Genomic DNA, 27710 nt, shown 5'->3' on the forward strand with positions numbered 1-27710 from the left:
TTGCCCTGTCATTTTAAAAGCATTTCTTAGATATTTGCTAGGCACTTTATGGAAAGAGACACTGAGGCAAAGAAGTTAAGCTGCATACCCATAGTTAGATAAGAAAGCAGAAGTTAAGTCAACCTCAGAAACCAGATACCCAGACTCCGGGGCCTTAATTCTTAAGCCACACTCCCATTTAATATATCCACTGTGGCTTTTACCAGGGCAAAAAAAGTAATTGGATCCATGAATACAGAGCTTTGGAGGGCGCTATCAGCATTACACGTTATCTTTCATCTTGAAATCTCACAAAGCTTTATTAAAGTGCTCAAAAAGGAAGTGTTATTGTTCCCATATACCTCTCCCTCTCCAAAAGATAGCTCAAGCGCATTTATCAGGTGGCTAAATGGAGGTAGTAAAGAGGTTAAATTTAATTCAGGGGAGGAGATTTCCCTTATGAACAGAAGAGCTTTTGTCCTGTTGGTGCTAAAATGGTTCCCTTGTCAAAGGACTTGTGTCCCCCAAACAAATTTGGAAAAGGAGAGGAAATTGACCCCAGAAACTGTGTTTGGTACATTTGAGACCCAAAAGGTAAATTTTCATTCTGTGGCATGCTCTCATGTGGGGAGGTTAAAGTGTTTCAGATTTATCAACAGCTAAATTATATTCCTCAAAGAGTGGAATTTCTGTAGGCAAAGTAAAGCAAAAATTGATTGTGAAATTATCTGGGTTATTTAGGCTGAAAAATATGACTTCCTGAACCTTTGAAATCCGAACATTTTTCATTAAAAAGAAAGTTACAGAATTTTAGTGGAAAAGTGTCTATATACTTACTACTTACAGAATTTTGGTGGAAAATGTGTATACAATGGCTTCAATTATTCACACTTATTTTGGGTATTCCCCGTAAAGGAAAACTAAGAACTCTGCACTAATCTTTTAGAAACACCCACGTGTCTATACATACACATTTTTATTAAATCCACCCTAAATAATAATCATTGGATGTTCTCATCCTTACACCAATTTACTAAAATCTTATCTCAATAATTCTCCACATTGATACAATCTATTACTAATTTTTCCAGCTCTCCCAGGGACATTTTTACTCACCATTTAAAAAAAACTGAGAGAAGAAAAAAAATGTTCTTATCTGAAACTTGAATTTATCAAAATTCACTTGTCTAGAAATTAGCCTGGGAATATCCAGGCACTGGAATTTCTCACTTTTTATTTTCTTTCTCAGCTTTAAATACTGAAAGGATACATTTCTAACTGTCCATGTTCTGAATTTTCAAATAGACCACATTTAGAGCTACGAGAGACAATAATCAGTTTGGTTCATAATTCCCACAGTAAGTGCTGTGTTTTCAATATCCACAATCATTTGCATCCGGGGGCACTGGTACAGAATGTGAGATGATGCCTTCTCTTCACACCGAAACATTCACTTGTCCCTGAAACATAGGGCTTTTTTCATTTTTAAGTTACAGATGAGGTACCAAAAAAAGGCAGGAGAGAGGAGGTCAGCAGGCTCAGTTCTCTCTCCGGGTGATTTACGATGTGGGTGTGAAAAAGGAAGTGGGGATAAAAAAACAGGTCTTTCTTTTCCTCTGAATCTGGAGAAGGGCTACAGACAAAGCACGAACTCTTTGGCCAGCTACGCTAGAGTTCCAGTCACTCCCAGTTCCCTACCTCCCAATTCACTTCATTCCGCTGCATTACCTGGTGGGGCCAAAGGCATCTGAGCCATCATCCTGTCTCAGTGTCTCCAGGTGCCTGGTGATCAGCGCCCTGACGGCCTGTCTTCATGCATCGCTCCGACATTCCGGAAGCACCAAGGGCTCATGTTAGCACCTCCGAGTGTTTCAACATCCTTCCACTGCTAAGGATGTCCTCTAGAAATTCTTCTGAGAACCCACTGGCAACATGTGGATGAAATGTATTCATGCTCACAGGTTGAGCCAAAGAGCTGACAATCATCCTCCCTTTCTGTTGCCTGTCTCCCCCAATTCTCCTTCCAATCCCAGGCCTTCACTCCACCCAGTCAAGCCCATTTGGTATAAAGTGGCCATTCCATCAGTAGCTCTGACCCCTCACCCCTCCCAGACCTGGGACCTGGAGGGTTAATCTTACTGTGGCTCAGTCCTCCAAAGACACAGTGGTCTGTCGAAACTGAGATACCCCAGTTTGGGTTCAGGCAATCACCTATAATTTCTACCATTTTCCTAAGTCCAGCTAGGTTAGTGATTTACTTCTGGGTTACATACTTAAAATATTATACTTATAAAAATAATTTTACTCAAATGAATATAAAAAAATTTTAAAACTTCACATAAAATAAACTAATGTAAATGTAAAAATCATAAACTAAAGGCATTTTTAAAATTTACTTGTGAAGTATTTTCAGAGAAAATAGATTGTTCTAAGAAAAAGACTAATTAATAAGTATTTAATAACAAATTAAATGTGACACAAAAACATGTTTTTGAGATAGCTACCTGGCAACACTAGAGAAATTTTAATTCCTAAAATAGGCACATGGTTTTTTAAAATAACACGAGAGCTTTGAGAATCGTTTCCAGAATTAATTCTGTGCCCTGGACATTAATTCGTTTGACTGTCAAACTTTATTAAAAATAGATTTAACCGCTTATATTTCAGCCTTTGCCCCAAAATAGGATCTATCATTCAAAATAATTTTTACAAGATCTCTACTGTTCAGTATCACTTAACAGTCTGTAATGTGGTTCATACCGCAAAACATCCCTAGTTTGCTGGGCGCATCTGACCAACCAGTTATGCAGTGATAACACACCCAAAGCAGCTCATTAGAAATTCAGTCCTAAGTTGACCTTCGTCAGAACAACATCTTAACCATCCAGCCACATTTCTATTTGAAAGACTGTCGTTTTTCACACAAGTGTATCTTATACCAATGCATTTTTCAAATAGATCTTTTCTTCAGATTCAGTGGGAGGTCCCAGTATGTTATTTTCATTACAGAATCTCCACAGGGTCTCCCCATTGTGTAGTTGCATCACGGATGCACACGTTGAATGATCCGTTGGCACTGAGAGATGCTGGGTCCTGTGTTACTATTCCAACTGAACAGAGCAGGGGCACCTTCACACCAATCGTGACTTTACAGCCGTGTATAAAACCCCGGAGAGAAAGGTCACTCTTTTCCTTTTTGCTCAAGAAGGGATTGATTACATTTTTTCTGGGGGATACAAAGGAAAAGTGACTTTCTAGTTGCCCAGAAACTAGACCTTCTCTGCTCTTTCCATGGAAGAGAGTGTGTGGAAGACATTTTAAACCTGCTGATCTTGCTGCTCTGCTCCTGGGCCACTCCAGCCCAACTGTGTCTCAGAAACAATGCACGGCACAAAGTCTGATTTTCCCCACATGCCCTCCTGCTAAACCACGAGACCGCGTCTCCAAGAGAGCAAGACTTTGCTTTGTTCGGTCTTTATCCCAGGCATCAAGAACCATGTCCGGTGTGTAGGAGATGCCAGAGACTCAACGAAACATGTGTTGAATGAAAAACAACTGACCCCCGACGTTCAGTCAAATTTTGTCCAAAGTTGTCTCCTCCTTTATGCGCCGCTCGTTGTTAACGCAGATTGACTTTATCATCCATTCACTGATATAGTCACTCCTCCATTTGTTCAATAACCATTTATAGAATACTAACATGCACGTAGGCTTTGTGTAGTGTTCTCAGAATTCAGGTGCGAATGAGCTGTCTCATGGGGAGGGGGGCCCTCTCTTTCTCTGTCTCCTGATCACCGCCACAAGCTTCTTTCCCGAGTACAACAGAGCCTCTCCACCTGTCTCTTCTGTGTTCTCCCCAAACAAATACCATTTTGCTTTTGCGCTTACTTATTTGTTTAGCTTTTTTTTTCTTTTTGAATTTTCAGCCAATCACAACGGAAAGAGGAAAGACCAAAAGAGCAACAAATATTAAGAGAAATGTAATGGGGTTTTGTCTGCGGTCTCTAATTCCTGACCCATTTATTGAAAGCTCCTGTAGAACTTTGTATTAGCTTGCTTGGGCCACCATAACACATCATCACAAATCGGGGGGCGTAACTAGCAGCAATTTATTGTCTCGCAGTTTTGGAGGCTAGAAGTTCAAAATTTAGATGTCAGCAAGCTGGTTCCCACCGGAAGCCCTGAGGGAGAATCTGTCCCGTATGTCTGCTAGCTCTGGTGTTCCGTGGCAGCCTTCGGCCTGTAGCTGCACCACTGCACTGTCTGACTCTGTTCTCACATGGCTTTCTTCCCTCTGTGTCTCTTCTTCCTCTTCTATAAGGACAACATTCATATTGGATTTAGGGCACCGTCTACTCCAGTATGACCTTATCTTAACTAATTATATATGCAAAACCCTATTTCTAAACAAGGTCACATTCTAAGGTTCTGGAAAGGATAGGAATCTTGAGGGGACATTGTTCAACTCAGTACAGACTACTTTTGAACTTTAAATAATCCACAGAAACTGGCGCCCTAATCTCTCTTCTTTTCCAATGTCTTATTTAGCAGAAGTCTTTATGAACTAAGTCTTCCAAAAGTACCCATGAAAAAACAAAAGAGGGCAAGACAATAAATGGCCTTGCAATTATTAAAATTATTCCATAACACATATTATCTATCATGTTAGTAAATGAGAATTCTCAGCAAGCGACATTTTACAAATTAAAGTAGTAAAATGAAAATCGCCTATCATTAAAACTTTATCTTTTTTATCCAAATGAAAATTAATAATTTTAGCCTTTGGGGGGGCTTTCATTTATTTTTTACTCAGTGTTTGAATTACAGCAGATTGTGGTAGTGAGAGAAGTTATGTGAACAAACAGATATTATGTTGCTTGGTATTTCTGGCTTGGGTATTACAGAGAATTTTATATTGAATCTCAGTTTCCAAGTGTCATTCATTCAGAAAGACGGTATGTCAACGGCAGGCATTTGTCATCTGGTTTTGGCTTGTTAACATCCAGACCAGCCTCCTTTTGGAAGGAGGTCTCCACGTGTTAACCAGATGAAGCAGATCTCCGCTTCCGACAAGACTCTTCAGGGGGAACTGCTCCTTCCTAGCACTGAATTCTTCTCGGGCTTCTCTTTGCAGGGAGTGATGGTGCATGTTAATATGACCACTGGCTTTCTCTTGCCTCCTTCAGAAATAGTAGTGATCATGGGTACAATGTATTCGAGACTCACTAAGAGTCAGGCCCCGTGAAAATAGAAATAAATTAAAGTACTTTACTCCTCCCAAGAAGTCCACGAAACTTGCTCGGCTATCATCCAGAAGTAGAGATGAAGACGTGGAGGTTTAGCTTGGTTTATCCCCAGCTCGCAGTATCACGAGTATGTGGGGGAGCCAGGATCAGGATGCAAATGCCTGTAACTCCAGACACCCAGGTCTAAACCACCATACAAACTGCCTGTCCCACTCTCTCAAGGGATTATTTCAAGTATTTTCTGCTTATTAATACTCTGACCTCTCATTCAACCCCTTACATCTCAGCAGTTGTCCATTCCTCCTAAATCAAAGAGAAATTAAAAACTATAAAAAGACTTCCCTAAGAGCCCACCATTAGGACCCAGTGTTCAGACCTATCTGCTTTCATCTGTCCCGTGAGGAAAACGCATCCTTCTACCAAACCTGTGTACCCCATCCATTTCTGAGGTGGTCGAAACAAACTATTGATTCAGTCACTCTCTCTTCATTGGCCTCCATCATCAGTATTCAGTATGCTAAGACTTCAACCTCTTAATAACAAGAATCCTTTACCTTCCGGCTAACAATCTCCTTCTCTCTCTGTCTTGCGCTCTCTCTCTCCTTCTTTTAAAAGACAAAGCTCTAAAATGTCTCCTTGCTATCTCTATTTTATCATTTCTCAGTCACCTTACTCTTATCTGTTTCATGCCGACTCAGTTAACTAAATTCCTCTTCCTTTATCCATATTGTAAACTTGGAATCCAGTGAATGGTTTTAAGTTCCAAATGTCCTTTAATTGTAAATAGCATTAGAAGGAGTTGCCTGGTCCCTACTCTTGGCTTCTATTGTAGCTCCTACTCCTTGTGCTCTGTCCCTCTGCTTTTTTCTTAATCTCCTTTTCCACACATCCATTTTTACTTTGATGTAATTTTTTAAGGCTGTGTAACTATATAGTAGGTTTATGCTCAGATTTTAAAGAAACTGTCCAGCAGTTTTCTAAAGTGACTGAACTATTCTGCACTCTATCCAGTGGGGTATGAGGGTCCCAGTTCCTCCTTATTCCCACCAATATTTGGCATGGCCAGTAGTTTTAATTTGAGCCATGTAATCGACGTTTAGTGCTACCATTGTGCTTTGGTTTGCATTTCTCTAGTGAGCAATAACGTTGAGCATTTTCAATGCATATTGGCCATGCACATGTCTTTGGTGAAGTGTCTGTTAAAGTTTTGATCATTTTTCCATTGGGTTGGTTGTTTTCTTATTGGGTTTTGAGATTTCTTTCTCCATTCTAACACAGATAACCCGACATTAGATGTATCTTTTGCAAATATTTTCTTCTGGGCTATGGTTTGTCTTTTTAATTCTTAATTCCCTTTACCTCTTTGTTCAAAATCAATTGTCCACATATATAAATGTATTTGGGGACTCTTTATATTGTTCTATTGATCTATTTGCCTATTTTAATGAGAAAATCTGTCTTAAAATTCTTCTTACTCCCAGCTTTGTTTTCCTTTTTAAGAAATTATTATGACCAATCTATGTTCTTTGTATTTTCACAGAATTTCAAATTCAGCTTGTCAATTTCTATATACAGCTTACTGGGTTACATGGAATTTGTAGATCACTTTCAGGGAAAATTGGCATCTTAAAAATAATGAGTCTTCTGAACCATGAAAATGTATTTTTTTTCAACTTTTTAGATAATCTTTTATTTTCTCTGTGGTGTTTTATAATTTTAACTGGGTAGGCCTTCCACATATTTTGTCAGATTTATTGTTGAGCACTTCTTATTTCATGCTATTATAAATAGCATTTTTAAAATCCCAGGCTGTTAATTACTGTTGTTTAAAAGTACAATTGATTTTTGTATACTCAGCTTGTATCCTGCAACCTTGCTAAAATTACACATTTGTTCTAGCAGCTTTTCAGATTCCATTAAGTTGTTTACATAGTTCACTACATTGTCTGCAGCTAAAATCAATTTGCTTCTTCCTTTCCAAACTGTATGCCTTTTCCCTATTTTTCTTACCTTGCTGCTGTGGCTGGACGCTTCAGTACTATGTTAAATAGAAGTTGTGAGTGCAGTCACCTTTGGTTTGTTCTTGATCTTTAAGCAATTGGAGGGCTCAATTTGCTTGCTTTGTTCTGGACTTTCAAAGATTTCTTTCCTTGATTGCCTGAAGTCCCCTGTCTTGCAAACCATTGTTTCAAATGTTCTGTTTTTGTTTATTTCCCATGTTGGGGTAAATCTGGTTTTTATTTGTCCATCTTGGCCAGAAATGTAAGTCCGTTCAGCCTTTTAAATGTTTAATGTTGATATTAGAAGAAATTTCTTCTAATATCAACAGTAATGTTATCTACTTTCAGAGCTCTGATTATCATTTATATACAAATGACTCTTACATTTATATCTCCAGCCCAGATCTCTCATTCTGAATTCCAAAGGCATTTTTCAGTCACCAAGTCTACATACATTTTCACGTGAAATTTCACAGACCAGTCAAACGTGGTATGTCAAAAATGAACCCCTGCTCACCCCACCACTTATTTTATCTATTAAATTTCCTGCTTCAACAAATGGCATCATCATCTATTATTCATGTCAGAAACTTGGAAGTCAACCGTAACGCTACCCCGTCCCTCAAATCCCACTCAATCACCAAGTCCTGTTGAGTCTACCACCATAAATATATTGTAAAAACTTTTCATGGTTCCTTTCAACTACCCATCATCTCATTTCATTTCAAAGCCCTCCATTATGGGTTAAATTATGTATCCCCGCCCAAAAGATGTGTTAAAGTCTTAACCCCTGATACCTGTGAATGTGACCTTTTTGGAATAGAATCTTTGCAGATGTAACTTGTTAAGATGAGGTAATCTGGGCAGGCCCTAATCCAGTAAGACTACTGTCTTTCTGAGAAGAGGGGAGAGACACAGAGGCAGACACACATGAGGAAGATAATGTGAAGACACATAAGTAAGAATAATACGCGATGATGGAGACAGGTGTTGGAGTGAGGTATCTGCAAACCAAGGAATGCCAAGGATTACCAGCAACCCTAGAAGCTGAAAGAAGGGTATGGAGGAGATCCCCTAGAGCGTTCAGAGAGGACATGCCCCGCTGATGCCTTGCTCTGACTTCTAGTCTCCTGAACATTATGTTGTTTGAAGCCACCCAACTTGGGGTACCTTCCTATGGCGGCCCCAGGAGACTAATATACTCCCTGTCACCTCATCCCATTGAGGGCCACTCAGACAAACTCCTTCTGTGTCGCCTGACATCATTCTGAGCCTCTTTATATGCGACCCTCCGTGCAGAAGGCAGAATGGGCTTTTAAAAAGGCAATTCTGATCACGTCGTTGCTCTTATTAAAAACTTTTAGTGCCTCTTTATTACTTAAGGATGCAGTCAGGGATTGTTGACATGGTCTAAATGCGCCTCACTAGTCCCTCCCGTCCTTCTTTCTGAAATGCTTTCTTCTCTACTTGAGTTTTTTCTCTCCCTCAAGCTAGTTATGTTCTTCCTGCTTCTGAGAGTTCACACACTGCTCTTCCCTCTGCTCGAAATACTCTAGTCCACTGGTTCGGTACCTTCCTTAGGGAGTGACTGAGGTGTCGCTTCCGCAGAGAAACTTCTTCAGGGTAACTGATTCAGGCAACTGAACCATGTATTTGTGTCTCCACTGACTAACGTAGAAACACACGCTCACAATGTGATGCAATCATTCATTTAATTCATGTAATGAATACAACGCCAAGGAGCCTTGGGAGCCCCATCCATGTGTCTCTCAGCCTCGGTGACCTCAGTATCAACTCTGTCCACACACTTTCTTTCCTCCCCCTCTCCTCTCTCCAGCCCAGCTCTACATTTCCGGTCTATTTCAAGGGTAAAAGTCAGTCACCCAAGTCCAAAGACTTAGAAGAACTCTGACAACTGCGTGAGGAATTGGGGTGAAAGGACAATGAGGGAGGGACACAGAAGCAGGAAAACCATGACAGTGGTGTACAGGGAATGACGTCACTTTGCCAGCTGGCTTTGAAAATGCTGCTCTTACATTTATTCAATTATTCATCAATCACTGTCCACATTTAACAAGTCAATAAATGGATTGGTTCCTCTCGTGTGTGTCTATTTTTGGTCCTTGTTGCATATCTCCTCTTCTCTCCTGGGGCTTTTGTTGTTTTTGTTCTTTATTAAGACAAACTTGTTTGGTTTTGTTTTAACCTGATCTAATTTCTATAATAATATTCTGATGGAGCCAGGGACTAATGCAATTTATTCTATTATTTTTATCACAAGAGCTTCTGAGTTCTGTACCCTGTAAGAGACATGCTGGCAATTACTTCTAATATGAAATGTTTGGGGAATTTACATCTTAGAAATTATTTACTTCCCCTGAAACCTCTTCCCTTTCGTTCGTACAAAATAATAAGTGTGATAAGGCAGAAACTATGAAACTATTACAGAAGAAATAAAAAAAAAATCAGTCTGCAAAATAATAATCGAATACTACAGGGAATGAAGGGCATAATCATCAGTAAATCTGAAGTGAAAACTAGAAAATGACTTAACCAATTTTGAAAATACAGCTATGTGCTATTTTTAAATAAAAGTCTATGTAAAATATACTGAATTTCAACTGTCTGCTTTTGTTGCGTCTGAAATGAAATATTTAGAGAAAATTGATCATCAAAGGCCTGTTAAACATCCTTAATTGCCTGATATCTATTTCAGCATTTCCGATGGAGTAAATGGAGTGACCAGTGTCAACAGGCAACGTTTAAGAAGCCATTTCTTTGCGATTCAGAATGCTCTCGCCACCCCTGGGGACATGCTTTGAATCTGGCAAGAACATTAGCTGATCATGCTACTTCAGTCTGACAGCTTCAGATTTTTAACAGGGGAAAAAGGCAGAACTAATGGATGTGAATAAGCTTAAAAGCGAGGGAACTTATCCATCACTGTACATAGCTGTATTTGGGGAAGCGAATGGAGGTACTTCAAAAAACACAAAAAAGTCAATAGATATTTTTCTTGCAACTAATAATTTCAAATGAGGTCTTCCTCATTTGTCTCTTCCTCAACCCCGAACCTGCCTCCTTTCTTCTCTTGGTCACTCTAATATTCTTGTCAGCATCTATTAATATGAGAACATTCTCTTGACTCACACTGTTCCACTTTCCAGAAAGGAAAAGCAGAGCATCTAATTGTATGGAAAGGTAACTCCAAAGATGAATGAACCAAATCAAATTATTAAAAGGAGGATAATCCTTTTTCTTCCCTTTCTGACTGTGTACGAGGGAGAAAGGACACACAATCCTATCTGTAATTGGTACATTACTGGGTAACAACTCTATTTATCTTTTTATTCAACCTCAAGCACATAACATTTTACATATATATTTCAAAGAGTTTGAAAATGCGATTATCTGTTTTGCTTTACAATCATTTCAAAATATCCTACCATTGTATTCCTCCATAGAGGCCTCTGACCCATTCTTTTCCAGAACAAATTCATTTTCGAATGGATTAGTAGTGTGACAATGATGCAGGAAGCACAATAAAACTCTGCTTACTCCACTGGAAAAGTGGAAAACGTTTCATTTTATTCTCTAAAGGATTAGAATCAAGCCAAGCCAACAGGCCTTAGAAGACGATGAAGTAAGTGTCCTCTGTGTGGAACCCTGAGGCTACAACCCTGTTCCAAATACTCTGATGGTCCCCTCTCAAACTAAGAGGCCACTTTTCCGTTAACATAGCTTGACTATTTTGGGTAGAATTTAAAAGGCATCAGGATTAAGTCTCACCTATGCAGGATGCATTACAACATTTGAGACGGATAACACAATGCTTAAGACACAGCTACGCTCCAATGAGATAACTGTTCACTGAGAGAGATAAACAGCATAAACACACACATCACCTTAGGACATGACGGGGCCCAGGTCTTGTGGGCAGTACCCACAGGGCCACATGATTAACCATCTGCTTGGTGTGTCTAGGACTTTTGTGATGGAACGGATTTTTTTTAAATGGATTTTTTTTCCAGATAGAGTAACATTCGCAAGTAAACGTGATACAGGAAAAATGGGGCGTGCGAGGATGGCCATGTCCCAGGTCTCGGCTGCATCCTTGGGATGCGGCCCACCGAGTGACGGTCCTTGGCTTTGCGCAGGAAAGAATTCAAGAGCACGCCATAGCAGAGTGAAAGCAGATTTATTCAGAGATGAGTACTTCATAGACCGAGTGTAGGCCATCACAAGAGAGGACATGAGACATGGGGGTGATTAAAACAAAAGCAGATGCACACTCCACAGTCAGAGTGCTGGCCGTCTCAGAAGGAGGGAGAAAGGCCGCGAGGTGTGGGGCTGTTGGTTTTTAATGGGCTTGGTAGCTTCACGTGCTAACAAGTGGGAGGGTTATTCCACCTACTTTGGGGGAGCGGCCGGGACTCCCTGGAATAGGGCCACCACCCACTTTTTGACATTTTATGATCAGCCTTGAAACTGCCATGCCCGTGGGAGTGCCGTTTACCATGCTGATACAGTACAATAACTGTATAATGAAGCTCAAGGTCCACTGGGGGTTGACTCTTCTGCCACCATGGTGCTAACTGCTGTGTCATTCTGTTAATGGTTGTGCCCCGCCCCCTTCCCTCCCGTCTCCAATAGATAAAATTTAATATCAAGTTTAACAGCCTGAGGTTTAAAGTCAGCTGCTTGGATTTGAAGCTCTGCTCCAGCGTTTTCAAGCTGTGTGACCCTGGGAAAGATACTTAACCCCAATACCTCAGTTTTCTCATCTGAAAAATGAAATTTCATAGTAGATTTTTAATCCTTCCAGAGTACTCAGTCTCACACTGGGTTTAAATCAGGTCTGCTGGTCTTTTTCTACTGAATAATATTTCAACTGTTTTGGAGAAATGATCTCTACTATCTGTACTTCATTTTTTTTTAAATTTTTCTCCCTAAACACAAGTCAGGTAGATTTATTTACTGAGTAAAATCATATGAACAGATCTGCTTTTTTTTTAAACTTTCAAGTATGCTAAACTTATCTGATAAAAACCTCACAAGTATAATTAAGGATCCACAGTTCTCAGGCAAAGCCCAAGCTTCTTATAAGCCTTTGTCCCCGTCTAGCAGATCTCACTCAGATTTACCCAGAACAAGTTTAGCTAGAGTTTCCTGGTCATGAGTGAGGCTTGGGAAATCAGAGTTCCATCCCAGAAGTTTGCAGGGATTAGTATTTTGCCTGGAACGTGAAAGCATCCCGTAAGTGTAAACGTCATTATTACTGGAAAGCAGATTCCATGAAAACAGAGGCCCTATCCATCTTTTCCTGAGTATGACAGTATTTTAATATGTTATCAACTGACCCAGACATAGTAGCCTAAGTCCCAGCAGAATGTCCAGCAGAAGCTTCCGTTCTGGGCTGCCTGTTCATTGCTAAAACCGATGTGTCAAAATGAGCCACAGATTTACCTTTTAGACTTTAGAGTAGACACAGAGTATGCTTATGTGATTCCACTGTATTTCTGAGAAGCTACATTCAAATATACACGTGTGGCAGACAAACCCTAAAGTGACCCCATATCCCCACCTCTTAGCGTCCACCTCTTTGTAATCCCACCTAACTGTGTTCATCTCTTTCTCTAGCCCCCACCCCCTGCACGTGGACAGGAGCTATGGCTCACTTCTAACTAACACAGTCCATACTGTGACCAGGCCACTCCAGTGATGAGATTACACTGCATAAGACTCTGTCTGGCCAACTGAGGCCAGACCTCCTTTGGGACTGACGGAGTATATGGACATGTTGGAAAAGTCCTGGTGGCAGAGGACTGTGGGTGGCCTCCTGGGACTGCAGGCAGACTCTCGACCTAATGGGGACTGCCAACCACAGCTGGTAGGAAAGCCAATCATACAGCTGCAAAGAAGGGAAATCTGCCAAAGCCAAAGAGTTTGGAAGCAGATCTCCCCCAGCCAAACTTCCAGATGAGAACACAGCCCAGCCAGCATCTTGATTACAGCCTATGAGACCCTAAGCATGGAATCCAGGCAAGCCACACTCAAGACTCCTGACACACGAATGTTGTGAGCTAACTGATGCGTGTTCTTTTCAGTCATTAAGTTCATGGTGATTTGTTACACAGCAATAGTATTAATACAATAACTAATGCCTTTTGCTTGATTATTTTTCATCTCTAGGTCACATGCATACTAGATTGTGAGCTATTTTGATCAGTGAAACAAACAAACAATAGAAAGTCAACAGTCCTGGGAAGTGTTTTGAATTGTCAGTGAATTTACGTAGAGAAAAACTCACAAGATTAATTTATTTCAAACAGGAATGAACACCTTCCACCACCACTGTTACAGATCTATAATGTGGTACATTGAACGTTACGTTTTCAATTGACACTGCTGATTGACCCTTCTCTACTCTTACTAATTCAAGCTATTGTTTTAGGAAGAAGACTATTAAAATGTTACTAATTAATTTTTGTAAATTAACCTGGAATTATTTGTTTCTTATATTATTTCTGACTACTAATAAAAAGGGAAATTATTTCTGAGTCATGATTCACTGTCCCTCAAAAGAACAGTAACTTAACATCTGATGAGTTAAACAAAAAAAGTGGAAACAATTCAGTTGTGCAGAACTGTTCAGATGCAAATCTGACCTATTATTTTTTTTAAAGGCTTTTTTTTTTTTTCAGGTGATAGGATTGTGGTTATTGCAGTTGCAACTATCTGGTCAGTAACTGATAAAATGCCATTTCTATGCACCCACTGGGCTGTGCTTTTTCATTTTTTCTAAATGCACCTCAAGGTTAACAACAGACTTTTGTTAATGCTATGATTAATCCTCCCGTGTCTGTGGCACTACACAGATGATTTGCATATCTCACCTTGGCAAAGCTGCATCAGCTTGGGTGGATTTTTAGTAAATAGTTCTCCTAGGGGGAAAAAAGAATAAAAAAAAAAGAATGATGTGTCTGGTAGATAGCTATTAAGGAAGTCTTCCTTCCTCATGGGGCCATATCTTTGTAGGTAGTGTGCTTGGTCCTCAGACAAAATCTGTCAATTGTAGATCTCACTCCAAGGACAGGATGGCTTATTGTCTGCAATTTCTAAACATATACAGTTTTTTTGGAATTCATACATATATATATAATTTTTATACATGTAATATGGTCATATATATGTATACATATACACAGATTTTACAAATACTGACACCTGCAATGTTTTAGGAGTCACAGAGGTAGGGAGCAAAGATAAAAGAAAAATAGCAAAGTGTGTTTTCCAAAAAAAAACGACTACATAGAGTCATTTTTTGCTGCTGGATTTTGGTCTAGCTACTCAGCTTTTCTAAACCACAATTTACTCAGTTATGAACTAAAGATAGTAAAAATCATTTATCTCGTAAGTCTGTAAAGGACTTAAAACCTGAAAAATCTTTGAGTCCAGCCTTGTCCACAGAAGGAGCAGAGTAAATGTCGGCTGGGGTGCGCTTGCTATATGCTATGTATTATGAGTTAAGAGAAGCTGTGCTTAATAGATTGGCTATGCCACTTCGCATCGCGCTTAGAAGGTTGGATTGTCCTGTGCAAAGATTTAGGCAAATGTAAACCAGGTGTCTCACACTTATTCAGCCTTCAGGGGTGGGACATGCTTCCCTTTAATGCCTAAATAGCAATAGCCCACGTTCCTTTGTGTATTGTGGCAGAAAATCTAGTCTTTTACGGGGTTTCTCTCCCCCAAGTATTTCTGGGAATGTCTAGAAAATGCCTATGTGTCCCACGACTTTGTACGTCAGAGTTGCATGCTGTCCTTCAGCAAAGCATCTGATGCTAGACGCCTGCAGCGCTCTTCCGCACTCGTCCCTCTTTTTCTTTGTTCTGACTTTCCTGGGCGGATGTTGCTGCCCGCCCTTCCCCCACCGCGTAGCATCACTTCAAGGTTGCATCTGTCCCTTGGTTCCCAACAACATAACAAATCAGGCTTTCGCTGGACATGACTTTCATTGATGCCTGCAGGACACAGAATACATGTCCACGCAGAAAGCATCACATTTGTCAACTTTCTACTGCATAAGGCTGCTTGATACAAACATGAAGCTCAGAAGCTGGCAAAAGCAGTCAGTCCTTGCTCATGGCCCTGCTGGTCAGCAGTGGCTCAGCAGGAGGCTGCTGGGATCAGAGGGGCATGTGAGTTAAGTTTAGCTCAGCCACAGGCATCTCCTCATTCTGGGACTCCAGGTGACCTGGAGCATACTCCTCTGTTGACAAATGGCAGAAGCTCAGGAGGCCAAGACATAACACAGACGTTCACTTAAAGCCTCTGTCACATCGTGTTTGCTAAATTTCCACTGGCCAGCGCAAGTTAGTCAACAAGATCAGAGGCAGTGGCTAAGGGAAGTGCACTTACATACCCTCCTGGAGGCTCTATAAAGTCACAGGGCAAAGGGGTGGGGGTGACACCCTGTTACCGCAGGGGCTGAAGAGCTGAGAACAGTGACGTGAGTATCACCTGGGACTGCCCAAAGATTTCACAGGCTAAGCTCCTCCAGGATTTCAATAATGATCATTTTCCCCCTTATTCCCATTTTTCTGGCAAGTTATAAGACGCAAATTACCAGTGGAAGTGTCTTGGACAGATTTATAACCAGAAAGCTATTTGTGGTGACTGGAGAAGGGTAAATGGTTTCCTAAAAGGAACAGTCTACATGGCGGAATTGTATTAACAATGAAGAAAATCTTCTTCAATGTTTGACAGATCATGGTGCCTGGTTCATTTCTGATTTTTTTCAAAATGATATGTTTCTGAAAAAAATGTTTGCTTTCTTGTGTAAGCAAATAACTCGCCCTGTTTTCTCTCCAAAACAAAGGAACAGTGACCTCACTGTGTTGAATTTGAGTTACTTCTATGGGAAGAGGCACCTCACCGGCTAGTTACACTGGCCATCTTTTTAAAATTCCGGTCATTGATATGTCGAGGAAATACTGGGGGATTCAGTCGCAGCTAGGATTTTCCATTGCAAAATGTTTCAACTAATAGATCTACAAAAGGGTTTGGTTAATTCATGAAAGTTCAAGAGGCAAATATGCCGATGGAAGGCAGCAAAGTGGGTGAGAACCAACTGCTGTATGAGTGACCAACTACAGACTCTCCTCTAGGGCCTGGGAGATCGTCTGCCTTTCTGGATTCCTTAGGAAATGAGCTCATCCACAGTCAAGTCACTTTTACGGACAGGGTGTCTGCACAAAAACGTATACACAGAGACACTGGTGACAGATCCAGGAAGGGCTGCATTGAGAAGGATAGGTTCATTCAATAAAATACAGAGAGCCTAAGATGAGTGTATTTCCTAGGAACATGTTCAAAAGTACCCAGTTATGATCTTGGAAGCTTATGGGTTCTCAGATTAGCCAACTGATGTTACCCATGTGTCTGGCCTTCCTTATATTCGCAATGCTACCCAAATAATCAGTGTGTAGCCTTTAGCAATGTCACACTGAGTCACAGTCAAATGTACAATAAAACACAATGGTTTGCAATGCATCATATACTTAAAGACACTCAAGCCAGCCAAATAGAAAAAAATTAGAAAAATCTGAAATGCACAAAATTTGGAGTAAAATAATTTTACTTTTATTTTGTTAAATAGATTGGGGTGAAAAGATTTGTGTTTGTGAACACTGGGTGTGTTTATGAACACAAAGTCACAGGAGAATAGTAGCAAAATTTAAGATTTTAAAAGATCAATGGGCTACAAATGAGAAGCATGTAACATACAAGTTAAACATTTCATAAAAATGAAATTGTTAAAAATTATTTTTAGCAAAGTTTAAATTATTTTTAGAAAGAAATATTTACATTACCTATGTGGTTATATTTTATTATCTCATTCACAACAATTTCTGCTTTCGTTAAAGCAGAAAAACTATTAATTCTGAGACCATTCAGTACTGGTAAACTCACAGTGGTTTCCCTAGAACCTGGTGTACTACTCGGAAAATAAATAGAGTTTTGGGCTCCAAAACACAGGAACTTTTGCAAAACGTGTTCTTTAAATCTTCTCCATGTGTGGTTCAGAACTACTGGAAACTACCATGTAAGAACAGGGCTGGCGTGTGAGGACAGTGAGAGGTCAGCAGAAGGCCGGGCTGGTCTCTGAAGGATCCCTCAGTGGTACGAAGCAGGGGGGCACTGAAAGGATCCAAGCAAAAAGATGGAACCTCAGATCTTGTTTTACAAAGGTAGCACCAGTCACAGTTTGGGAAAAGTACAGCTGGGGGAAAATGGTAAGTAGAAAAAAAGGAGAAAGGAGGTAAAGAAAATGATGAGTTATTAAAAAGGGAAAAAAAATCCAGATTTTGTTTTGTTTTCCAAAACGTATCTTGTTCAAAACTAATACTCATTCATGTGGTAGACTAGATGCTCACTGTTGGCTATACCAGTGGAACACTCACGGCTCTAAGAGAGACAGGTATCTGACAGCCGTGCCCATGATAAGGAGAGATGAGGGGTTTTCTAGAATGGGTGAATTTTGACTTTTCCTTCCTGTCTGCTGGGGAAAGCTTACTAGGCTGGCTGCTATGAGGAGCTGGCCAGTGGATAATGGCTGTAATTCAGTGAAAATCAACAATTAGTCATGCCCGGCGTAGTGAAAGAAATTAAATCGCAGAGAAAAATGAAAAGACATGAAGTATGAATTGCAAAACTCAGAAGCAAAGAGGCTGTTTTCCCATTAATTCACCAAGAGGATAAGCAAAGTGCATTTCCATATGCCAGAGTCCTAAACAGAACCCCAAGTTTAGGAAGCCAACGAGACTTTCCCAGGCACCTGCAGAGAACGTGCCACATTCTCCTTCCAGAAGCGGCACCAGTTATGTGTTGTGATCTGACGGCTCTACAAAAATGCACATAAAATTTGCGTTGTTTAGGGCGCCTAAAGATTTCACTTACTCTGCAAGTGCAGTCTTTTCTAAACTGTGACATTCTACTTTAAATTCCTTTTCTTCCTGGTTTGCCAGAAAGTCCGTGTTTGACCTTTCCTTCCCCATACTTTTGTTCTTGATCTTCTCTCTTCCTCTTTTATTAAGTTTGTTCAAGTGGAACTTCTATTTCCTTGAGGGGACTTGCAAAGATCTTTTGGAAATCATTTTTTTCCCCATTCTAACATAACTTCACATCAAAGCTGTTCTCCCCAGTGACTCTCCATTTTGCAATCATGTTTCTTTTCTCTCCTACTCTGACTGACGTTCCCGACGGAGACCACTGGTTCCACACTTGGCTGCCCCTTGACTGTGGATGGAAGGGTCCCTGCATTGTCCATCGTGATGGTTCTAGGCACGTTTGAAACTGATTATTTTATTCAAGCCCATGAAAATAATGTTTTATGTATAAAATGTTATCAATATAACTGATGATGTATTTCAGAAAGCCTTTCTTCCTGGTCCTTTGTATGCTTTTTCATAGGTAGGAAACGGTAACACATCTCATTGCATAGTGATTTATTTCTTGTATTTAAATCCCATATGACAGGAAATATTCTTTGAATAGATCACTGGGTCCAAAGAAAACTCAAGTGTGACATCCACTACCCACAGTGTGTGGACACACTTAATAGCTCTTTCCTTCAATATCATGTGATGTCTTAATATCATCATATTAAAATTGTTTTTCATATAAATGTTTAAATTAAAATGTATGTACAATTGAACTCAGTTATGAAAAGAATAAGTTGAATTGCTATTTGAAATTTGAACTGATGGTGGTTATCGACTTTTTTCAGACATCTATGCCCCCTTCTTCTGGTTGCTGAATCCCAATTTTCCTCTAGAGGAAAAATATAACAAAATCAAATATATAGGTTAGACTAATGATTTATTTATATGCATATATATATATATATATATGTGTGTGTATATATGCTTATGTGCCCAGATCCAAATACTTAATATTTTAAAATGAGTCTAGTCCTCCAAAATAAGAAGTTAATAGCCCCAAAGAACATTGAAGAAATACAAAATTTCTTTCAAACTATAAAAAGTGTTAATTCATACTTAAATGTCTTGAATATTTCAAGACAAAAATTGTCACCAAAGCCTGTGCTCTAAAAATGTCTATAATAGACTTTAGTGCCTCTTGTGTAATATTATATGCATTGCATTTTGTTACACTTATTATACAAATTGAAATGAATAATAATTTGCAGTTTTACATCCCATGAATATTTGTTAGTATTCTCCGGCAGTAGTTAATATGCTAACCAACTTTACTGAAAGGCATACAGATGTGAAGGAAATCTATCTGGGGACTTTAATTATCACCTTGTCAAATTCAAATTATTATCTTGTGAGTTCATTTCCATAAAGCATCCCCTTTGCTGGTCCGTGATTTAACACGTGTCTACTTTTTCTTGTCTTATTTGTATCTATCTAGAGGCTCTAATCCTTTCAAAGGAGATACTTCTCTGTCAGATTGTGATCTTTACCATAAAGGATTTGGTCAAAAATAACTTCTATCAACACTTCATTTTGCCAGAAGAAAGATCTATACAATGTATGAAATAGACTTACTGTCAACAATGCCCCACCAATCAGACTGAAAACTAATTTTTTTTTATAAACAGTATCAACTTAAGGGAGTTAGTAAAAGGAAGAGACTAGGGTTTATTGGACACAATTTGAAAGAATATCAATGTTGCATGGTAGGTTAATTCAGGAGTTAGAAGATTTGCAGGAGCCAGAAGATTGAGAAATGGATGAGCTTTGTAATTTAGGCTGAGACGTATCATCTGGTGAGAAGTGGGAATAGAAGCAAAAGAAATAATGAAGTTTATGTTTCTCTTCCCAGGTCAAAGTCAGAGTATTTCAAGACAGAGGGTGAAAATGAAGGGTGGGGAGGGGAAAGTAAAAGCTTGTAGAACTAGAGAGTTCATTCTCTTCCTTCATTCATAAAGGAACAAGATTCAACATACAGACTTAGTTTATAGGTCTTAAAATATTGATCTTGAATTAAACTCGAAAGTCACTACATGTTTGAAAACACTGAGAACATTTTATAATAAGGTGGATGAAAATAACACCTTGTTTTGACTTTCCTACGATTTCAAAAGCTTTCATTGAAAAGATTTAGTGTTATTAAGGGGGATCTTCAATAATTATTAAAATGTGTTAAAGTATATCTTTAAATATTTCAAGAAGCATTGCAGCTAAGAACCTCTATTATCACCTGTCACGCGCCCCAATCCTCCAAATTTACAAATGAAGGAATTAAAACATTGTACTTTTAACTAACGAGGTGGTGACGATGAGTCAGTGACTCAGCTATGATCCCACTGCCGGCAGCTCCAAACCCAGAAGCGTGTCTCAGTTCCGAGGGATCCTCACAAAGGCTGACTGGCTGAGTTAAGGACATGTATGGGGACGAGGGTTTAATATCATTTTTTAGAGGACAGTGAATGTCAGACAAACTCTATTGTACTGAGGGAAATCACAAGTCCTTCTGAAGAGAGTCCCTTAAAATGAATGGAAGCACGGACAGAAAGATTTGAGTTAGAAAAAAGCAAGGCAGCCAACGGTAACCAGGACGGTAAGCCAGACAGAATCAATCTAATGATCTTCCTGGAAAAGGACTTGGCTGTCAGTGTTTTCATCTACCCGGAGCTCTTCAGTGGCCATTACGAGATATCCAGCCACTTCAGACACGTAGCGGGCATGTATCCCTGTTTGAAGTGATAAATCAAAGTAATAGAAAATGCTTTTTAAATCAACAGGACAATCAATAAAAAAAAAAACCCTAGTATTATACAACTCTCTTTTGCCAACACTAACGTATTTCTCTTTCCATGGTCTCATTAGGCAGAAGCATGCACATTTCCATCATTTATCACCTGCTCACCTCTGCAACATTTCTTCGCTTTGTAAGTATGTTGACTGGCATTTTCTCTCTTTCATTCTTGAGAAGCTACCTAGTTCTCTCAAATATTGTTGCAGGATCTGCTATGCAATGAATCTCTCCAGGCAGCCTAGTCATTAATGAACGTACTCAGACCCCAAGAGGAACGAAAGTTAATATCATCACCATGGTTGCAAAGGCCACTCTTCTGACTAATAGGCCAGCCAGATCCTCTACAAAGCTGCATATCAAGTCTTGTTTAAAATGTAAAATAAATAAATAAAACTCTGTCTTCCCATCTGAAAGTAAGCCAACCCAGGGCCACTGCCACAAACAGCTTTGTTATTTTCCCCAGAAGCAACATTTATATGAATTTGGGAGACAAATATCATATCCTTTTTACATTTCCACAAGCAAACTTCTATGTGTCTTACAGATCAAATTACCTCTTAAAAACCCTGGTATTCCATCTTCTTAATCTGCCTCCTCATTTTATTATTTCTCTCTCCTCTTTTCCAACTTTTCCAGACTCTCATTTTCTCCACGTTGACTCTTACATTACGGACGGTGAAACCATTGCCCTGTTGTTTTGCAATCTGTTGCATACAGTGAATGAGCTACAGACGAAATACAAACAAAAAGACACTATCCGTGTTGCTGCAAATGACATTATTTTGTTCTTTTTTATGGATGAGTAGTATTCCATTGTATATGTATATACCACATCTTTATCCCATCATCTGTTGGAAAGCAGAGGTGGAGGGATAAGTTGGGGTTTCAGGATTTGCAGATACTAACTACTATATATAAAATAAATAAAGAGCAATGTCCTACTGTACAGTACAGGGAACTATAGTCAATATCTTATAATGGCCTATAATGAAAAAATATGAAAAGGAATATATGTGTGTATATATATATAAAACTCAATCACTACTCTGTACACCAGGAATTAACACAACATTGTAAACCAACTATACTTAAAACAAAAGAAAACACACCAGATTCAGGTCTGCCATTCAAAACTGCCAGGGAGAAACCAGGAAAAGAGTTAAAATGGGTCATAATTGTTTTGCACATTAACAGTTTTTCACATTTCTGGCCATCAGAATTAATGTAAAACTGTCTTATGTGTATGGAAGAAACTTTGAAAGGAATTGTTTTTGCTGCGTTGACTGTAAAGGAAAAAGAAAAAAAATGCCAGTAAGGAGGGTCTTGAGTTGGAATACGTGGGGAACGTAGGACTACTTTGGAAAGTACTTGTGATGGGGACACAAAATGAGGCTCAAACTTTTACACTGTTGCTATTTCCTGCAGCAAAGCAGGGCCAAAGAGGGTAGGGGTGAAAAGTGTGATTTCCTTAATTTAATTTAGCCTTGATAGGCATTTGAGATATTTATCTTCAACTACATCCAAGACTAATAATTACAACAAATACTGGCATCTACAGCTGAGAAAAATAAAAACAGCTGTGGATGCATCTGAACGTGCAAAAATAATAGAGCTGTCACCTGTGCCTCTTTTAAATTAAAGCTTTGCTAAATGCAATCCTTTGTAATTTGGAGCCAAGTGGTACTTTCAGGGCGCATGTTGGAGAGACAGCCGTGAAATGTTTAATCCACATTCAGAGTGCTGATAACTTGTAGTTTACCCCATTTCTCTGCTCCTCTGTGGTGAAAAGAGAACCATTGATTTCTGCCGACTGACAAGCAATCAAGCATAAAAAACTAGTAGCAGACATACCCATAGAGTAATTCCCGCTAATTCTTTCCCCAGGGTTCTTTCTGTAAGGAAACCATTGATTTCGACTTGTTTAGGTGGATTTTCCAAAATGAGCCCCTTAAAAGAAAGTTTATATTCTAGACTACTCGAATAAGGAACCCAAATTAAATTGCATGAAACTGCTGGAACAAATCAAACTTCTTCAGTTTTCCAGGCAGAAGTTTTGCCTTGGGTTTTGTTTAGTTTAAGGAGAGTTAAGGCAAATGGAGGACAAGAAAAGCACCAAAAAAGAGAGTTTTTCGCATTTAATTTACAACCTAAGAATGAGTTTAAATTAAGTGCATGATGAAAATAAGAATGGGTTTAAATTGTGTGTGATGAAAATAACTTTAAGTAGTAAATAGAACTAATAGTATTTTTACATTTGATGCATTAAAGAAAAAAATCAATAGAGGAGAAAATATTTATGAGCAAGGCAGTGTTTGTACAATTCCAGAGAAGCACTCTGAGGGGTATTTGAAAGAAAAACAGCAAGGCTCTAGTCAAAAAGCAAAGGTTAAAATAAATAACATTAACTGAGGGGGAAAACAAGCACTATATTCATCCACAGGTGCCTCTGGGATGTACGCAAATGTTCCAATTTAAAAAATTTAAGATTTGAGTTTTGTAGTTCTTTCTCTCAATTCTTAGAGTTTATCCCCTTCGCACCTACAGAAGTGCCAGAGAGTGCTCGAGGCCATCAGGGTGGTGGCGGGAGCTCAGGACAGGGAGAGCCCAGCGTGATCGGGCGCTGGATGGAAGCTGGTTAACAACAGGTGGAGGCACGTGCCACCGAAACGCTCCAGAGAGAGAGCTCTTCTTTATTGAAGTGCAGTCGATGTACGGTATTGTGCTAGTTTCAGGTGCACAGCAAAGTGATTCAGTTATACATGTGTGTGGATCTATATTCTTTTCTCAATTCTTTTCCAATATAGTTTATTATAAGATATTGAATATAGTTCCCTGGGCTTTACAGTTAATCCTTATTGTCTAAAGGACTCTTTGACCAGCTAATCACAGGCCTGCTGATAAATGAAATTGAAGGACTCAACAATCTCAGACTTGACGAACGGTTTGCCTGATTCAGAAGTTTGGTACTCACCAGCTGTCTTCAGAATCTGACACAGAGCAGAGTCACTGTCATCAACACACAAAACATCTAGTATCTGAACTTGGACATCACTGGGCCCTGACTGGGTTTTCCCAGAGTCACCAGCAGGTGATGTCTGCAGTCTCTCTGACTTTTCCTTGTGTATGTTTCCTTTTTTTTTTTTTAATAACTTTTTTCTTTTAGTGAAGTTGATTTACAATGTGGTGTTAGTTTCTGGTGTACAGCATAGTGATTCAGTACACATATATATTCTTTTTCATTACAGGTTACTACAAGTCATTGAATTTAAAAAATATTCAGAAATAAAACATATTACATTTAAAAATGCTATAGAATTTACAGTATTTCTCTCACCATTAAAATTATTGAGAGATCATTTGTATTATCAATAGCCATAGTTACTGAGTGGTTATACCATGTGCCAGGCAGTAAGTGATTCCTTGGTTTATGGCTCACAATAATCTTGTCACATAGGGTACTATTATTTCCCCCATTGCAGAGGTAAAGACACCAGGCCAAAGAGAAGACAGCTACAAAGGGGTAGAAGTTGGATTTTAAAGCTCTAGGTAATCTGACTCCTGCTACCATATGTAAGCATTAAAATAGCAGTTTTCAACGTGTGGTCCTGGATCGGCAACACTATCATCTGAGCACTTGTTGGAAATGGAAATTCTGGGACCTCCCCCCCAAATCGACTGGTTTAGGAACAAAGCTGAGGACAGCATCCAAGTGACTCTGATGCACCTGGCCTTGAAAGAAGCACTGGAGAAAAACTTGGGAATTCTGATGCTGGGAAAAGTTCTTATAGGCACGTAGACCTGGATATGAATGGCGAATTCACCCTGGCCCCACGGAGCCTCAGTGGCTGGGAGTAAATAAACATCCAGAAGGGTGCCGAGCACCACGGCTGCTGAGCGACCTTAATTCTTGACACCAAGTTGTCGTGCTGTCATATTAGCCCTCAAAGAACTAAGGATCAGGGACAATACGCTGGAGCTTTTACACACCATGTTCCATATGTGGCTAACTCCTTAATTCAGTACATGTTATTTCCTTTAGTTATTAAACGAGTAGCAAATACTCAGCAAGATTAGGGAATTTGCCCAAGACTTCCTACCAGGATAAGATTTAAATCCACGTCTTGCTAATTTCAAATATTATTTTCCTGTCCCTCAGAGAGACGGATCCCCCCTCTCAGCTCTCCGTGGGTCCATCCTGTCAGTATCCATTCACGGACTGTCCAGCTGGCTGGTTTGACCTGTAAAATTGGTTCAGCTGCTAAGATTTGAAAGAGGGAAGCATTTGAAATAATACCCAAGTTCTAATGGTGAATATAATGCAGGGTTCCTCTCCTGATTAACCTCTTTAATTTGGTTCACATGTGAAACTGCACTTCGAGAGATTGGTTTTTAAAACTGTGTTTAAAATATAAATGGCCTTTCTAAGGGTGAGTTCAAATCTTTAGGAATGATTTTTACATAATTTATACAGATCATTTATGAGAAAGACAGGAGATAATGTAACGTTAAATATAAGCACCTGGATGAATAGAATACACTTTTGAATATAGTCATCCTAAAATTAAATGTGATATAAGTAAGGAAGGTAATTATTTTGAAGTCTTTAGAACAATAGTCACAAAAAGAATTACTCTATAAAATATTTTTGTTCTCTTTTAACATGTTTCTTGAGAGGCTATGGTTCTATCATACTAGCCAGGAATAGATTTCATTTTGCTTTTTGAGACATATCTTAAGAAAACATATACTGAATTAATAGTAATTTTATAAAAATCCTCAAGAAGCTGTGTAAGATCATAGCCCGGGCCACTTTCTAGATAGAATGGGTGAGTTTGGGGTCAAAATTTACATCCATCTCTCACAAATTGAGTTTTCCTAGTCCTTTTTGTGCATGTGCCACAAAGTTTCTACATCAGAAAAATGGGAATAACATCTAGCTTACAGCTTTACTCTTAGAGCATTTTCCCCCCAAATATTGTCTCCCACAAGACACCACTGGGAGGACTTAAAACATCACAAGCCAATCGAAACAGAGTCTCTGTGGATGGGACCCTGGCATTAGTATTTTTTAACATTTCCTCGCTACTTTTCAAACTCGGGTGAGCACTGGAGTTTCCTGGTAACTTCCTACAGCCTGCATCCCAGGAGCGCAGGCTGAAGAACATCAGTTAGACCAGGGTTTCTCCAGCTGCAGCGTACATAAGAATCATGCAGGCTTCTGTTAAAATACAGACTTTGGTTCATCAGGTCTGGGGTGGGCCTGAGGCTGTCCATTTCTGACAGCCTCCCAAGGGGCCTGCCGCTGATTCCCAGACCACGCTTGTGAGCATCGGGGCGTAGACACAGAACACAGCCCCTCGCTGGTTGCGGGTGTGCAGAAATAGTGGTCCCTCTTCATAGACTAGCTGCCCCCATCCACACACTTATCCCTGGGCACTGCACCAACATAACCACCTGCCCCATTCACCGTGATGCGAAGAAGTCTGGGAAGCTCTGCTTTAGATGTTTAAGTATTTATGCAGCCTGTCTAAAGGTTACTAGCACATAGTAGCTGCTCAGTAAGTGCTCAGGGGCATGCACCGAAAACTGCCTGCCTTCAAAACGGAGCCGTAACAATCACCTAAGTCTTTTTACCCCTGGACCTGATGCATCCCCAGCCTGCCCATCCCACCCCATGATACACAGCGGACAATTAGGTTTCCTTTAAGGAAGAGTGATGCAGAGCAGGAGGAAGGCAAGGATCCTTCTTTTGTTTGGTGTTCTCATAACATGTAGGGCTCTGGGAGCCCCGAGGATGGAGGGGTGATCTGGAAATACCTTAACATTATCTTCTTTATCAAAACCGCTCTGAACAAGCAATCTCTATAATCAGGAGAAACTCCCAAAGAAAGCCTGAGAGTTCCATCGGCAACAGGAGCTTCCAGGGAGAGGCGTGCACCTTGAAACCTCCCAGGGGATCTCAGAATTGAAAAGGAATATCCCAAGGAATCTTGAGGTTTCTGGCAATAGCTCTACCACTAACCAGCTCTGTGTCCTGAGATAAATTATGTAATTTGTCGTGTTCTCAATTATCCCATTTGTAAAATGAAAGTATTATGTTCCCTGAATAATTCATAGGAATAGTATAGAGGGAAAAACAGATATACTAGGTCTGAAAATTTAGGAATGTCACAAAATAATGCAGTGTCATTGTTATTATAGGTACTATTTATACTCCAATGGAATGGAATCAGCATGCTATTTAAATTGGTTTCTTCTTGTTGTTAAATATATTCCTAGGTTTACTCTGCAGCAAAACTCACCCTTCCAAAATAAATAAAGGTTGCAGTTTAGGTTATTTCTCGCCCCAGATTGTGAAGAAATATCTTTAAGTCTAGGATTTTGTGATTAAATTTTGTTCACCATAAATAATAACATTTGTTGAGAGATTAAGCAGATTGCTACTCTTTTAGCAAAAACCCTCCCTTGACAGTTCCAAAGCATTTGAATGCCTCATATTAAAACTGCCAATTAAAGGCCATCATCTTGTCTAAAATAGAGTTAAATTTATTTGTGGGACAAGGTGAGCTCCACACCCTTCTATTCCACCATCTTCATCTCCTTCTCCTAAATAGAGATAAATTGACATTAAGTAGCTAATTTAAAGAATACACATGAATCATATTTCCAGAAAATTCCTAAAATAATTTTAAGTTTA

The sequence above is a fragment of the Vicugna pacos genome, chromosome 14, assembly GCF_048564905.1.
Source record: "Vicugna pacos chromosome 14, VicPac4, whole genome shotgun sequence".
NCBI lineage: Eukaryota > Metazoa > Chordata > Mammalia > Artiodactyla > Camelidae > Vicugna > Vicugna pacos.